The sequence below is a fragment of the Panicum hallii genome, chromosome 8 (assembly GCF_002211085.1).
Source record: "Panicum hallii strain FIL2 chromosome 8, PHallii_v3.1, whole genome shotgun sequence".
Lineage (NCBI taxonomy): Eukaryota > Viridiplantae > Streptophyta > Magnoliopsida > Poales > Poaceae > Panicum > Panicum hallii.
Window position 1 is genome coordinate 4,474,530 of NC_038049.1, and position 16,850 is coordinate 4,491,379.

The window sequence follows — 16,850 nt, forward strand, 5'->3', positions numbered from 1 at the left end:
ATAAAGGTGGTAATTGCCTTGTTAGTGTTGGTGCTGCTGAGATGTACCTTATAGATGTTATAGAGAAAAGAAAACACACTGTATTGATTATCAAAAATATAGTGGAAAACACTACTACAAAAATGAATGTAGAAGCAACTTGTTTTTTAGAGATAGTTGAGAAGGTCACTCACACCAAATATTCATGACGTGCACTGTAGTAACAGATCTGTTCCTGAAAATCAGTTTCTAGAGGCGGACCAGGCGGTCAACCATCCCTGAAAATACCATGATTTTTAGGGGTAGATCAGTACATGGACCGCCCATGGTACAAGGATTTACTGGGATGGTATGGATCATGACCCGCGCCTACAGATTGATCCGTCCCTGGAAATAAGATTTATTATTTTATATAATTTTTATTAAAAATACTACATATTCTTTCTAATATGCCTTATTTTTTACACATAATATACTACATAATAGTTGTCATGTACAAGTTCCAGTAATTTTTGAATTTTTTACTATTTTCTATTGTTTACATGAATTTCTATGTTCTTAGTTAAAATAATTCCAATTTAAACTACAACTATATCAAATCATATTAAAAAATATATTTATGGACATATATCAAAATTTAGCTCATATTCTGAGAATAAATGAAAGGTTTCGTCATTTGTTATGTATCATTCAAACTCTTATGCCACCGCCCTCCTCTGCGCTGCACGACCGCCACCGTTAAGGTGAGTCGTTTTTCCTTTTTTATCTGCAGGTTCTTCATTTAAATTTGATTACAGGTTCATGATTAGTTGTGATTGGATTTTTTACTAGGAATTCATAATTAGTGGTGATTAGAAGTTTGACTAGAAATTTTCTTTTTATTTTCAATTTCAATAGATTTACATAATCATGAATAATAAAAAGATCTTAGTTAAAGTTTATAACATTTACTATAAATTTGCAAAATAAATTTCAAGTCTAATTATGTCGAATCGTGGTAGCGGTTTCCTGTGTCGCGGTGGCCATGGCTACTGAAGCCCTCCTCCTATTGTGGCTCAGCCTCCACGAATCCACTTTCCTCATGCGGTTGCTACTTTGCATCCTGCCCATCCAAGTTGTTGATGCAAAAAAACCGAGGAACGATCTTCGGCGTGACCCCACACTAGGATCTGGAAAATTTGCTTTCCTCCGGCGCAGGCTCCAATTAGTTTCGCGTAGGTGCAAGGTGTGTTAGTCAATTTGATCTGCAATTGACAAGGAATAAGGCAAAGTCAAATACCGGAACGTATCGGCTGGTGTTCCGAATCGTTCCATAGAGAGTATCGGCCAAGGCGTCCGGTACGAATTTACAGATCAACAAGCAATCGGCTAGGATCGGCTGATTTTACAATGCAAGCAGTATTAATGTTACTTAATAGTGCTCACGGGCGGCACTTAAATCTAGATCCAATTGGCTAGACTTAATCTAATAGATTAAAATAGCAAAAACGCAGCAAAAGCCGATAGGTAACTTGAATCTAAGCTTGGATAACAGTGATAAACGCTAAACTAAGCAAGATTAAACAAGTCAATCTAACAGAGGCTAGCAGATATCGAAAACTGGTGAGTAAACACATCGAGAAAGAAGCGATGTCAATCAAATATCTAATTTGTTCGATAAGCGCAGAACTTACCAGCAAGCTGGAGATCGAAGCGATGCAGCCCTACGAACCGGAAGAATTCGTTGAAGGAAAAGAAAAGGCTATGAACTAGGGTTTGGCGAAGTCGTCGACAAGTAAAAGAAAGAGTTTATTGTATTGGTTGTGTGTTCCTTTTGATTACAAGCCCATAGATCAATATTTATAGGCTAACTAACAAATTCTAGTCGATCACGACACAATATAAGATGACTAAAAAGAAAACAGACTTTCTATAACTGATCAACTAACACATGACTCGGACTCCACATGATAACTTGCTGGCGTAAACCATCAGTGCCAACTCCGCTCCATTGGTTGCGACGTCACATCGGCCAATTGGCCAACTTTGTTTCAACATCGGCCAGCTTGCATCGGCTACCTCCTTCACCCTAGCATCAGCCAGACATATGTCAAAAAACGGTGTCAACACAAGCGAGGATCAACGTCTATGTAATAAGATTCTTATCTTATTTTAGATATTTTATTTGACCATGGATAACCATTACTGGATGTATAATGTAGGATCTAGGATCACTTGCATAAGCTTTAACCACATCAACAAACTGATCTTAATGCTACCTAAAGATTGTGTACAACCTCGATCTTTTCCTTCCCACATATTGTCACTTACTTTCATGGGCATTTCTTAATCCATCTATCATAAAGAATCCCCACAGCTTTAAGAACCAGCTTACTCTAAGGATAAACAGCATTCACTTTCTGAATTGTCATGAAGGAATTTTAATCGTGTAGAATAATCTCCCTTTAACAAGAATTATAACCAAATTTCTCTACCAGACACTCACATGTCTCTGTTTTTTGAATTGTCTATCCTATCTCGGGCTTGAAGCTCTTCCCATGCAAAAGTCATAGGCATATATTGTAGCTTGAGAAGGGTTAGCAATAATCAAAATAAAATATTGTCAAACCAAGAAAGCTCTGTAATAGTCGCTTACCTTCTGAAGCCAATGATCATAAGAATTAAACAATTGTAAGATGTTTCAGGGTAGAGAAGTTATAGAATTGTGGACACATGCAAAAGCAAAAAAAAAGATTGACTATGAAGTCCAGATGTATTCAGAAAACCCTAACTCCTCATTCATGTGGTCTCTTGGGAGATATTTATACTGCTCTTTAGGTTGGTGCAAAAACAAATGAACATTGTGGAAACCCTTGGAATTGCGTGGGTTTCATCATGCATGAAGGGAAGCTCGTTTGGAGCTCAGAATGGGCTAAGCTGTTCGGCCTAAGCCCTTTCTGGCTCCTTCGCTTCTCAATTTTCTCATGCAGGCCTTTCTCAATTTTATTGGTCCAGTTATCCATCAAGCTTGTAAAAAAAACCCTCTGATTATGTTGTATTTCATGCAAATATGCGCCATCATGCAAAATACAACACATATGCAAATATGGGGTTATTTAAGGTACCAAGTGGTAGGTTAGTGTAAGAATCAGTATGTAAACACCACTTAAATGGTATAAAAAGGTGTCATAGTTGAGAGTTAACAAATATATACTTTATTTGTCAAAAGAAGTTTTTGCACCCTTTTAAAATTTTGAATATCCATACCCAAATTCTAAGCCCGCCCCAAGTTTGTGAGGACGGATCAAATTCAGGTATGGTATGGCTGGACTGAAGAAGCAAAAGGCTGCATTATAGCACTTGCGCTAATGCCTAAAAATAATTAAACTCTTCCTAAAATAATTAAGCTTAAAGTTGAGCATGTATTCCTAGCAAAATCTAAGGTATGACGGCAACCATACCTTGCCGTACTGCATGCTCCCGCACTGGTTGGGATCTAATACCACCGATTTTGTAACAGACATATATTACTCAGATTTTATCCAGCTAATTTTTGGTCAAAGCATGATCTTAAAAAATCAAAATATTCCTACAAAGATATAGACAAAGGGATTAAATATTTAGCACTCAATAAATGCACCAATTAAGAGACACGTTATACATTAATAGCCCATAAAACCGTACTGCAATGGAGGAAGATTTGTTGAGGCACTAATCTTGATGGCACATAGTTTGCTCTCTTGTCAGTTATTTTCTTTATTCTCTATATGATCCTGTAGCAACCCATGTTATATACATACAACAACAATAACCAGCTTATAATCTTTAGAGCAAGTATATTGGTTTGCGCCAGCGGTCTTGTACGCCCTCTCTTGAAATGTTATGTACGTTTTTTATGATGTAGAGCCGTAGAGGAGGGGAGAGTTGAGAGAAAAACTCGCACAAGTTGTTGTTCCTATGCAACTAATAGTATTTCTTGCTTTATGTACAAATTAAGAGTTAATGTAAGATAATTTAAAAGACAACCATTGTAGATGTTGTTTGTTAAGTTATCTTGAAGTCACGTGTCAATGCATGAGACCATCTATAAAACACCACCAATGCACTTGTGCTTTAATGTTGTATTCTTTTTTATTTAAATAATTTTTACTTCAATTAAAATGCAAAATATTTCTTTTTACTTTTACCCAATATCCAAAAAATATCTGAGTAGCTCATTGCACATTCGATTAGTTTCTGTTGGACAAAACTATCCATCCGTATCTCTATCTGACATATCTAACACTATTTGTTTTAATATTCGTATGTATCCAATCATATCGAAGCTGTTCTCATCCCTACTTGATGTGGTCATTTTCTTTATAATCACGGTCCAAGAGTTTTAAGAAAATGTCTTATATCTTAATTGGTGTAAAAAAAGTAAAAAGTCCATTTTACTCTCTTCAACAATTCATTTTGTCCGCTTAATCCCCTGAGCAAAATTTAGGCTCAAATTACTCCCCCAACAATTGCAATTAGTCCAATCTACCCTCTAAAGATATTTCTCTTTTTTATTTCTCCGCGTACGAATTGAATTTTAAGTTCAAATTTTGTGAGTGGATAGAGAACATCATGTCATATGTTAAAAAATATTAAGAATTTTTCATGGTTGTTTTCATAAATTGGAAACATTTAACACGAAATTTATCACAAAAATACAATTCTGCATAAAAAATATTCATGAAAAAAATTATAATGTATTTTTCTAGCATATGGCATCATATTATAAGTTATAGTGCAAAATTTAAAGTTCAAATTCCACTTGTAAGTGGAGAAATAAAAAAGAGAACTCTCATTAGAGGGTAGATTGGACCAATTGAAATAGTTTAGGGGGTAGCTTGAGCCTAAATTTTATTTAGGGGGTTAAGTATACAAAGTGAATTGTTGAGGGGAATAAAATAAATTTTTTTCTAAAAAAATATAAAATGCATTTTTAGACACGGTTGCTTGACTGCCTTAGCACGGTGGCGTGAACTGCCTATGTAAATCCATTTTAGCCACATGTAAAAACTGTTTTTATAGTGTTGGAATCTAATACAACCTATTTTGTAAAAAACATATATTACTCAGATTTTTTATCCAGCTAATTTTTTGTTCAAAGCATGATCTTGAAAATCAAAATATTCCTTACAAAGATATAGACAAAGGGATTATAACATTTAGCAGCCAATAAATGCACCAATCAAGAGACACGTTATATATCAGCAGCCAATAAAACCATACTTACCTAGTATCTTTCAACATGAAGATTGTCGGAAAAAAGAATATATATATATATATATATATGGAAAATCCATTCTATACGCACTTGTAGATACTCCCACGTATGTATCTTATGACGTAGGACGTATCTGATCCAACAATGAGCATATACGTGAAGTATGTAATCATAAGAACATCTATGATAGTATATACGTTGGGTATGTAACCATACATACAGTATGTTGATGTATTAATTTTTATATACTAGTACTAAGGTATAATTATAATATATTTGATAAATAGGGGTGCTTTTGAAATTTTTTTATATATCCTTTTGAAGTATCTTAGAATTAGTATATGAATATACTCAAAGTGATAAATAAGTATGCGGACATACGCACAGTGGTATACTGATAGTTGAGAGTAGCTACACACGAGTCGCGAGTGTAGATAAAACTTGTTCTATATATAATAATACTATATATCAAGTGACAACCATAACATAGTAGGAACAAACTTATTATTAGTAGGAATTGATTCTCGCCCAAAAACAAAAGATGGCAGGAATTGATTTTCTCCCCTAAAAAAAAAGATGGCAGGAATTGATTGCCCAAGATTTTCTCCGGATCATTTTGCTTGCGGCTCTGGTCTATATAAGCAAAGCAAAACTCCCTCGCAAATCTAACGAGCAGCATCAAGAAACCATCAGTCTCCAAATAAACAAAAAAAAAATCAACAAGATGGTGCCGTCGAAGAAGACTCACGCCGCCTTCGTCGCCGTCGCGCTGCTGGTGGCGGCTCTCCTCGCCGCCGTCGCGTTCGCTGGCAGGGGCGACCTCCCGGTGGCCGACGACAACAGCAGCAGGTGCTCCAGGGTCGGGGCCTGCTCGGACACCCTGTGCACGGAGAAGTGCGGCGTCCACGACGTCGGGTCCTGCAAGTTCGTCGGCCTCTTCGTCTACTGCTGCTGCGCCCACGTACACCCGGCCTCGCCCATCGATGCCGCCCCGCCGCTGCTTGGTGGTCACTGATGATTTGATCCGTCGCTTAGTGTTGATGCGTGGTTAGACGTGATGATATGGTTAGATGTTTTGTAACTATATATGGATGTATCGGGTCTAAGTAGTACTCGAGATTACAATATGGAAGTGCCAAAATAAGCATGCATGGGTTATTCTCTTTTCTATTGGAAATCTATTTATTCTTTTCTTTCGTTTACTGGTTTAATGACAGTTCAAGCCGTCGCTATGTTTTACTGAATTTTAATTTAATGATTTTTTTCTAGGGGAATTAATTGTGCGAGGAATTTTTTGGCCTAGTCTTTTATATGGTTTTATGTATTATGGAGGGAGTGGAGGCTTACAGGTGGGACAACATCAGCCAAGGTCACCTTGAAATCACTTTGAGATGTTTTAGGGCTGTAAAATTTGAACGGTTTCGACAGATGAGGTGTGTAGGATGCCTGACATTCGAGTGGTGGTGGTGTTGGCCGGGGGGTGCTTGTTTCACAATCAATGACAAGTTTAACGGCGCAAATCGGACTTTACTAAAAAAGAAAGGGGTATTTAACAACATTGCACATATGTGATTTGGCTCAAGAGGACGAAGCAGGTCCGGCTCCAGGGTATGGGGAAGTGTGCAACTTCCTAGGGCCCATGATAACTAGGGTTCATCTCCGAGCAGTGATCGTGTAAGAGAACCTGTGGCAGCATTTGCATAGTTCCTTTCTCCGATCAAAAGGTGTCTCTCAACGATGAGCGCCTGGGTGGTGGCGGGCGTCACATAAGGATAAGCGCAAAGGCGCCGAGCAGAAACTCATTGGCACTCAACGCGCGGATAACCAAAAGGCGAGGCTGCTCTGCCTCTGCCTGCAATTGCAACTCTGCTTTCCCAAAACAGAGCAGGTTCCGGCGTGCTACTCTGCTTTCCCCAAACAGAGCAAGTTCCAGCGGGTATGCAAAACTTGCTCTGTTTGCTCCAGGGTCGCTGCTCAAAACACCCATCCATCCCGTTGTTCAAAAATAAATGTGCCAAGTGCAGAGGAAGAGCACGACCAATCCAAAAAAAAAATGAACCGGAGCGAGCCGAAACCATGTCTCCCTCTAAATACGTACATAGCTTGGATAATGGCTAGTACTCCCTTATCACACGCCTACTACTAAATTAATAAAATATTTTGCATGTGTAAAGAATGTGCACCGGCTTATGAAGCCATATTAGATCCTGTTTGGATTCTCAAGCTAATAGTTAGCTAACTAAATTTAGTTATTATGGATCCAAACAAATTAGTTAATGAACTAGTTAATGATATTCCAACTAATCCCAACTAAAAATGTCAAAAAACATATTACCCCCAATCCTTCTGTTAAATTTCCCAACATAGAGGTTGCATGATCTGTTAATGCTAATAATTAGAAATTATTTGGTGAATCCAAAATACAACCAGCTAATAGCTAGTTAGCTAATCTTTAGCTAAAAGAGACTGTTATCAATTAGCTAGCTGATTGTTAGTTGGGGAGAATCCAAACAGGACCTACATCGCCATGATCACATAAAGATATGGTTTTTACAAAACTACTAGAGATCTTTTATGGTGTATAATACCACCACTTAGTGATTCTAAAAAAAAAGATACCACCACTTATTGGTATAAGGAAATCCAATCCTTAATTTGTATCGGAGCCGAAGTTTTGAAAGCGCCGCCAGGAGCAGAGCCCATTCTCATATGGGCCTGTTTGGATCGGAGTACCTTTTGGAAGAGATTTTCGTGGGCCATATCTGTGCCAGCCCCCCAGCGGCCCAGCCCCTTCCACATGAAGCGACATCCTCTCTCCTGCGCCGCCGTCGCCGCGCTTCCGATGCTTTCGGACGAACAACCGAAGGAGAATGCGGCGCGGCGGAGTCCCGCGCCGGCCCCTGGCGTTTGGGGACAGGCCGCGAGGACGATGAGGATTAGGATGCAGCATTTCCATGTCCAGGTATATTTGGGTTCTTTTCCGATCTGGCGAGTTCGTTGTTTGTGCTCACCACTGAAAGCTTAGAATTGCGCGCATTTTTCCTGAGAGGGAAGTGGTGCAGGACCAACTTGATCGATCACAGTAATAACAGCAACTGCCGCTAGTCTGATTAGAATTTTTGGAGTTGGTCTGTACACGTTACTTTATTATCTGAAGATTCAAGTTTCTTTGCGCTGCATTGGTGGTTCGGTTCAGAACTAATGGTCGATCGAGTGACTGCTGCGGAGTCAATTTTTCTTAAAGGAATCGGCTGGAGAGCTGCCTATTATATGAATTAGAAGGAGGAAAGTAAAGATACAACACTTTATAGGATGCCGGCTACTCACGCCGCAAGAAAAAGAGAAGACAAAACTTTATGCTCGCTGCGGAGTCAATTTGAAAGTACATGGTGCAAAAGCTTTTGCAAGGTCAAAAAATCTGCATGCGTGCTATTGATGATTTGCCTATAATGAACGTGGTTATGAACAAAGTTACTTCCAACTGCCGTAAGTACTTTGAGATCACCGTAAAGCTGTTGATATTATCATCCGTGGCAATATAATCTGCACAGACTACTTGTGAGAACACCAGCTGTTCTTTTCCCCCTTGCTTGGCCAATTCATGCGATCCCACTATAAACTTCTCACCACTAAGGTTAGACACTGTGAACTATGCAATTTTCCTGAGCTTTGTTTTTCCCGCACGATGATGGCTCATTCACACAACGGATAGCTTTGTTTTGTCCGCAAACATAACTAAATGATGCCAGCCGGCTATTTCGGCACATCTGGCTCTGCTGTAGCATTGTTGCTCGTCAAGTTAACCGTGACTTCAACAAGGTCTGGTCTGCAGTGCGTGCGCTCTTCCCCTATGCTGGTAAGCCTCTGTCAAATTTCATCTGTTCAAAGTTTGCTCAATATTGATTTGCAAACTAATGTGGTCAGAAGAAAGCAACTAGATAAATTTCATTTGATTTGTGGAATTTGGGGATTGGCAGTTACGCTCAGATCATACACTTGTAACTCTGAGATCTCGGGCAAAGCACATAAAACCACCATGGCGGAGGCTTTTGTTGGACTGCTGATCAGCAAGCTTGGCATGGCCTTGGGGAAGGAGGCTGCAACGTACGGTGCATCCCAAATTTCCAAGGAAGCTTCCGACCTCAGGGGCCTTGTTGATGAGATCCACAAAGCCAAGGAGGAGCTGGAGAGCATTAAAGCCTACCTGCATGACACTGAGAAGTTCAAGGATACCAATGAGACCACCAGCATCTTCGCCAGGAGGATTCAAGATCTAGCTTTTCAGATCGAGGATGTCGTCGACGAGTTCACCTACAAGCTTGAGGATGACAAGCACATAGGATTTGCAAGCAAGACGAAGAAGAGGATCAGGCATATTAATATATGGGGGCGTCTAGCACTTGAGCTTCGTCGTATCGATGTTGAGCTTGAAGATGCAACAAAAAGGAGGGATCGCTATACCATGTTAAGAATTGGGAAGGACAATGGCAGTGACCATCATGTGAGATCTAACAATCAAATTGTGTGTCTTGCTAGGAAAGAGGATCTGGTGGGTATAGAAGATAGTGTAGACGAGCTAAAACGATGGTTGGTTAGTGATTTTGATGCTGGGGTTGGTAAAACTACATTGGTTGACCATGTTTATAACATTGTGAAAAAGGATTTTGATGCTGCTGCATGGGTAACTGTGTCCAAGAATTACCAAGTTGAGGACTTGCTCAAGAAGATTGCTAGAGAGTTTGGCATATCAGTTGATGCTAACAACATGGAATTAAGAAGCCTAGTTGCCGACATCCGCAAATATCTTGAAGGTAAGAGGTACATCTTGGTTCTAGATGATGTTTGGGAGAAGGATGTATGGATTAACATCATGGATGTGTTTCCAATTAACTGTATCAGCCGATTTGTTCTCACATCAAGAAAACATGAAGTCGCATCACTGGCAACTAGTAACTGTGCGATCCAGCTTGAACCACTAGGAGAAAATGACTCCTGGAAGTTATTCTGCAATGTAGCTTTTCGTAATGATGTTGACAAAAGGTGCCCATCAGAATTAAATGATTTGGCCACAAAGTTCCTACAAAAGTGTGAAGGCTTGCCTCTTGATATTGCATGCATAGGCCGGTTATTGTCCTGCAAACCTCCAACTTACTCGGCATGGAAAAATCTGTATGATGAGTTAGAGTTGCAGTCTACTACAAATGTGATTCAAGGTGTCAATATCATTCTAAAAGTCAGCTTCGAGGACCTTCCATATGAATTGAAGAACTGCTTCTTGCATTGTGTAATATTTCCAGAGGATTACCACATTAAGAGGAGGAGGTTAATTAGGCACTGGATTACTGCTGGATTCATCAAGAAGCAAGAGAAGACCGCACTAGAACAAGTAGCGGAGGGCTACTTGAATGAGCTTGTCAGCAGAAGCCTGCTACAGGTTGCGAAGACAAATGAGTTTGGACGAGTGAAATGTTGCCGAATGCATGATGTTATCCGCTGTCTTGCCCTGGAAAAAGCAGAGAGAGAAAGTTTTGCTAAAGTTTATGGGGGCTCTGGGAGATTTTGGATAGGCACGGCACGTCGACTATCAATACAAAGCACCAACATTGCAACGCTGAGTGAATCTGGTGCCATGCGTCCGTGCAATCCATGCCTTCACGAGTTATGTCGATATTGACTTGCTAAAGCCTATGCTTGCATCATCAAATTTGATATCAACATTGGATCTGCAAGATACTCAAATCAAGATGTTGCCAAATGAGGTGTTCAACTTGTTTAATCTGCGGTTTTTAGGTCTTAGAAACACTGGAATTGAAATTTTACCAGAGGCAGTAGGAAGCTTACAAAACTTAGAAGTGCTGGATGCATTTGGCACTGCTCTGCTATCTTTACCAGAAGGTGTAGCAAAACTAAAGAAACTTAGGTACCTGTATGCATCTGCACTGCTAACAGAAGGAACTGTTACAGATTTTGGTGGAGTTAAAGTGCCCAGGGGAATAAGGAACTTGACTGGACTGCATGCTCTGCAAAAGGTTAAAGCGAGCTCAGAGACTCTATGCGATGTTGAAGCTTTGGTGGAGTTAAGAACATTTTCAGTTTGCAATGTGACAAGTGAGAACTCTTTGAACCTATGCCATGCCATTATGAGCATGCGCCATCTTGTCCACCTGTCAATTTCTGCATCAAACGAAACTGAGATATTACCATTGCAAGCGCTCAATTTACCAGGTAGTCTCTCTAAACTCTATCTGGATGGGCAGCTGGAGAAGAAACGGTTGCCTCAGATTTTTTCAACCTGGTCATACCTCAACAATCTCACCCGATTGTCTCTAGCACTTTCCAAGCTTGATGAAAACACATTTTCTAAGCTCGTGGTATTAAGTGGTTTATGCTATCTTAGACTTTTTAAGGCCTATGATGGGAAGAAATTGTGTTTCTCTGCGCAATCATTTCCTGTACTCCGACAACTAGAAATATGCGATGCTCCGCATCTCAACCATATTGAAATAGAAGAAGGTGCGCTGGAAAGCCTTGTTGAGCTAGAGCTTGCAGAGTGCCCAGAGTTGAAGTGCCTTCCTGAAGGCATTGTGTACCTTAGAGCCCTTGAACAACTACGCTTGGCAGACACTGCAGAGGAGCTCATAGAAAAGGTTCGGCAGGAAAGTGAAGCAAATGGATGCAATGAAGAGGTTGCTATCATGTTAAGTGAGAAAAACAGACTGGAAATACTTCCCTGAACATGTAACTCCCTGTTGTCATGGATACTGCTATTGCAGAGCCTAGAGGTCAGATCTTTTTTTCTTTATTTGGTTGATACTTGATAATTTTTGCACCTTGCATACATCATTTGCCCATAAATCATGCTCAGTTGATTCTTTCTCAAACTTCTTTTGGTACTTTAATATGCACACGACTAACAGCTGAGCATACTGACAACAATGTAGCTAGTAATATCGATTACGTCTTTTCTGTTTCTTCCAGCTTGTTATGTTATTCAGTCGCACATGAATTAACTTAAGCGCAGTAACTAAGTAGTATAATAGTCAATTACCCTCATGTCACAGTAGAAATGTTAAAGCCACTGGATATATCCTTTCGAAGAGCTTTAGTATGGGATAGGTTGTCTCTAAAAGTAGAGATGTTCCTTTGGTACCCCCAATGAGATTTGATTTTTTTAACAATAGACAACTTAACTAAACGGGACTAGTCTGATTGTCCAAAGCGTGGTTTCTGTAATTGCTATGAAACTACTAAACACATTTTTCTTTGATTGCCAACATTCTATGACTATTCTTTTAAAAAAAACATTCTAGGACTATAAATATATCTATTGGGTTAATTACACCTAGATCCACACCTCGTATGCCTAGGAATCGGTTAACGTGCATAGGGAAGAAGGGAAAAAAATTGAGAAACAATGGGTCACTTCTTTTATATGGGCTACCCAAGGGGACATTTATCTGTGACTCTGAGCGTTGTTGCAGCGTGAAGGCACAAAACAGAACGTCCTTGTAGCCAGCAGAGCATTTGAGGTCATTGTTTTGGATACTTTCGCAAAGAATGAAAACGGATAAGCAATTATAGACTTTGCTTTTGAGTCTTTATTTCCATTTTTGTACTCTTTTCCCTTCATTTGTGATCAACATTTGTGCCGAAAACGTCATAAGAACAAAGCTGTATTATGTGGTCACAGAGGCCGGAGTCTTCCCTTTTTCAAAAGGATAAAGTTCATATTTCGAACTCCAACTATCCCGTTCGTCCGATTTTCATCCTTAAACTACAAAACCAAATAGCCCACACCGCTCAACTGTTCAAAACCGGACAAAATACACCCTCGACCCAAATCATTTCTAGCTTTGGTCTACATCACCTATTCATGCGGCGCTCCTTGCTGAGTCAACAGATTGACCAACCCCTTTCTCTCTCCCCAAGCAAAAAACCAACGCACGCAGTGAACTCCCGAGGCCGAGATCCCAGCCCGCCAGCTACTTCGGCGAAGTCCGCGGCCCTCCCCACTGCCCCGCGCGGCCACGAATCTAGTGATGCCTCCCCTCCTGCGCGCCCGGACTGCACGGCGCGGCGTGGGGCGCCGTGACATGGGGGCGGTGTCCTTGAATGTGGCGTCCTCCCGGCGCGGTGGGTGGCGCGGCCTGACGTGCCTCTGCTCACCTGTGCTGCTCAACCTCCTCGTGCTCCTCTCCCACCTCTCCACCAACCTCCTCACGCTCCTCACCTTCCTCTCCCCCGCGGCCACAGCCCCGGCCCCGCCGCCGCCAACCTCTCGCCTCCTCCTTCGCCATCTCCGCGCCGGTGGCCGCCATCACGCGGGAGATCAACGCACTCGCCTCGTCCCGCACCGCGCGACGGCGGCGGACGGCGCTCTACCCTAGGAGCTGCTCCTCTTCCTCTCCCCCCGCACGCACTCCCACTGGGCCGCAGCGCGCGCACAGGGCTCACCCACATGCCGGCCTCCGTTGCGCACGCCTGCTTCCGCCCCCGCCCACGCTCGCGCTCTTGTCGGCGTTCGCGTCGTATGAGCCGTGCGCCGTGTGCCCGCGCAACGCCACCCTCCCGCACCGCCTCCTCTCCTAGGGATGTGAGCCGCTGCCTCTCCCGGGGCCTCCGCGCGCCGCTCCTATCCTCCAACATGGGCATGGACAGCCGCCGCTGGGTGAAGCCGCGCCACAACCACGAGTTCCTCATTGACGATGTCCACCTCGACAAACCCCATCTCTCCGCCATTGAGTCTATCTCCTCCTCCACACCCCCTATCTTGTTCTGCGGCTCCCCCGCCTTGCTATATATCGCCGGTGGCATTCCCGGAGGTGGGGCTGGGGATGGAGCAAGAGGTGCCGGAGGCGGTGCTGGGACAGAGCAAGAGGCATCGACGGCATGGTGGAGAAGATGAAGAAGATAAGTTTGACATGTGGACCCACTGTCACCGGATGATTTGTTAAAACTATCTGCCACGTTGGATCAAAACCAGGGTGGTTTGGGTTATGGGGGTATTTCGTCCGGTTTTGACAATTCAATGGTGCAAGGTGTCTGGTTTTGCAGCTCGAGGATAAAAATTGGACGAACATGATAGTTGGAAGTTGAGATATGGATTTTACCCTTTTCGAAAAAGTAACTCAGTAGCACGCATATCTGCATGATAAGTTGCTTAATGATGATATATTAATATCGTAACGTTGCATGATTTTAAGGGGAAAATGCCAACCGATCCGGCTGCTGTTAATTATTTTAATTCCTCATCATTCATTGGATTAACGCTTAGACAAAATACTACAGGCAAAGGAATAAAAATTGAAGGAGTATGCTGGGGAGTGGGGAGCGAAAGGTACTACGACAAGCGGTAGGTGAAGCTTTTTGAAGCTGGAAGAGATCGGCGCGCGTCCAGTGATGGGAAGACTGCAGGTATGCGCCCCGCCCCCGACCCCCGCCCCAAACGTCTCGCTGCGGTCTACGTTGTTGGCCTGTTGGCTACAAGCCTAGCTCCTACACATTATCCCCCCTAAACGTCTCATTGGTTTCATTTTCTTCAGGCTGCTGCTGCCTCTGCTGCGCTGCTTCGGTGGTTCAGTTCGGTGGTCAAGCACAAACAATGTTCTGATCTATGCGATCCACGTCATTTGCGCTTGGCGTTAAGCTTAAGCATAAAAGGGTGTGCCTGGTGCGGGGAACAGAGAGTGCTTTGCTTTGGGTTTCTGTTAGTCAGGGCGCGGAATGGATTGGCTTGATGTCCATGGGTAGGGCATCTCCAGGTCTGTAATAAATTTGAGGAGCCCCTCCTTTTCGTTTTGCTGAAGATACTTGTATTTGTTGATGTCTTTTTGTTGTGTGCATCAAGAAATTTGGTTTGAGTTTCAACCAGCAATTCGTTTGTAAATAATTTGATCGGGTATATGGAATATATACTGTGTGTACATAAATTAGCCTAAAAGTCTTTTCCTACTCCTATGGCATTATTTTTTAAGGAAAAGTTCCAATTTACACCCTCGAACTATCACAAAAGTCTGATTTTTAACCTTCAATTATAAAACTGGAAAACAGAGACCATCCAACTGTTAAAAGAGGACAAATTTGGCCCTTTGGTTGGTTTCAAAGGTGGTTTTCATTTTGTGAAAATTAAAAATATTCAAATTTAAAATAAAAAATTCATAAGTAATTCATTTTAAAATAAAAAAAATGCAAAATGAGTATCAAAAGTTTTTCAAAAATGTAACATATTTATTGGCACTCTACTTTTCGGTTATTCGGATCCAATTTTTTCTTATGATCATAGTATTTGGTTACTTATAGTTATACCTATTCTTTTTAAACAAATAAGATTCAAATCGAGAAATAATAGATATGTTACATTTTTAGAAAAATATTGGTACTAGTTTCATATTTTTCTGATTTAAAATAAAAGTTTTGACTTTTTAGATCTAATTAGATTTTTTTACTTTTTTTAAATATAAAACCATCTTCGAAATCACTTAAAGGGCCAAACTTTTCCAGTTTCCACAGTTTGACGGCTCTCGTTACCCGGTTTTGTAGTTAAAGGTTGAAAATAGGATTTTTGCGATAATCCAAAAGTGTAAACTAGACTTTTCTTTTTTTGAAAGAGGGGTTGGTTGGTTTTAAAAATACATTGCAGTAGAAATTAATGATCAAATTCGTACATTTAAACCGTGTCAATGTAAATTTTAATTGGTAGAGGGAATAGCTTCTTTTTGGTAGCATTTTTTTTTAATAATGCTATGTGTCTTCCATATGAAACATATGAAACATGAAGGCAATGAGCGCAGACTATTTACCTTCTGTGCTCCGAGAGTTTTCCTGCCACCCGGCTTTGGAATCAAAGAGAAATTTAGAAATTCACCATTCTCAAAACTAAGCTTCGCTGGAATGCCATCAAATTTGTGGGTTTCTCTATAATGCCATTATGAAACGGTGTTTGCATGCTATAATATCTTTTCTCTCTTTTCTAGTTCGTTTTGTAATTTCTACCTTCTCTAACCATATGAATAGACTATTTTGCCCTCGAGGCACCAGCCTTATCTGCTGTGTCTTTCGTCACGCCCGGCTGATCTGATTGCGCGGCATCCGCATGTCATCCGGCCGCTCTCTCGCTCCTTCGTCTTCCTCGGCCCACACAGCTAGGCCGCCCACCAGCGTGCCGCGGCCGCGCGGCAACGTCCGCGCACCGTACAGCTTAGCTGTCCGCCGCCCGCTGCTGCGATGCAGCTGCCCGCCCGGTCTCAACCGTGCGTCCAATCTCTGAGTGTGCGGCCGCGCGCCGGCTACGCCGTCGATGCAGCAAGCGCCATGAGCAACAGAACCGCTTCCACCCCCTTGCCAACATCACGCTCGCGTCGCTCGTGGACAACAAGATAAGAGAGGGACAACGAACAAGGTGGCATTGCTCGAACGTACTACCGGCAATCAAGAAGCAATCAAATTGCATCAATCAAATGTGACACAAATTAGGTACTGTAGTAGATGTAGAATAGCTTTTCAATTGGATGTGGCAAAGATTTCGTGAATAAAAGTTGGCGTGCTACTGCTGCTTTTCTGTGCGTGCTCGAGAGGGATTGAATTGAGCAGCAGCTTGGTGACTCCGATGGATTTGGTGCAGCATGCAGCAAATAGA

The 16,850-nt window shown here is 41.7% G+C and overlaps 2 pseudogenes; both read left to right on the forward strand.

Annotated features, from left to right (window-relative positions):
• Positions 1 to 9,239: 9,239 nt before the first annotated feature.
• Positions 9,240 to 12,030, forward strand: LOC112872441 (annotated as a pseudogene).
• A 1,278-nt stretch (positions 12,031 to 13,308) lies between these two features.
• Positions 13,309 to 14,120, forward strand: LOC112903534 (annotated as a pseudogene).
• Positions 14,121 to 16,850: the final 2,730 nt, after the last annotated feature.